Raw genomic sequence first — 258 nt, 5'->3', positions numbered from 1 at the left:
CAAACGCAGAGACAACTACCTTCAAACGCAGAGACAACTACCTTCAAAGACAGAGACGAACTACCTTCAAAGACAGAGACGAACTACCTTCAAAGACAGAGACGTGGCGAGATGGGGAGTTGTTCGTGGCTGCAGCAGCAGCCGGGAGACCATGACGATGACGCTGAATGAAATATGCACCGGGAACACATCATCTCTTGTGCGTGCGTGCGTGCGTGCGTGCATACAATACAGTAGAATCGAGACAATACTATAGAC

General features: G+C 49.6%; 1 long non-coding RNA gene across 1 annotated transcript in view; it reads right to left on the bottom strand.

The window, feature by feature from the left end:
* Positions 1 to 252, bottom strand: part of LOC106820013 — an 11,395-nt gene extending 11,143 nt beyond the window's left edge. Inside the window, exon 1 of the long non-coding RNA XR_001395541.1 lies at positions 20 to 252. This is a non-coding gene — a long non-coding RNA (uncharacterized LOC106820013). The remainder of the gene's footprint in view (positions 1 to 19) is intronic.
* Positions 253 to 258: the final 6 nt, after the last annotated feature.

The sequence above is a fragment of the Priapulus caudatus genome, unplaced genomic scaffold (assembly GCF_000485595.1).
Source record: "Priapulus caudatus unplaced genomic scaffold, Priapulus_caudatus-5.0.1 Scaffold5787, whole genome shotgun sequence".
NCBI classification, from domain to species: domain Eukaryota; kingdom Metazoa; phylum Priapulida; class Priapulimorpha; order Priapulimorphida; family Priapulidae; genus Priapulus; species Priapulus caudatus.
Note: the sequence above shows the minus strand (reverse complement) of the source record. Positions and strands in the feature narration are given on the sequence as shown.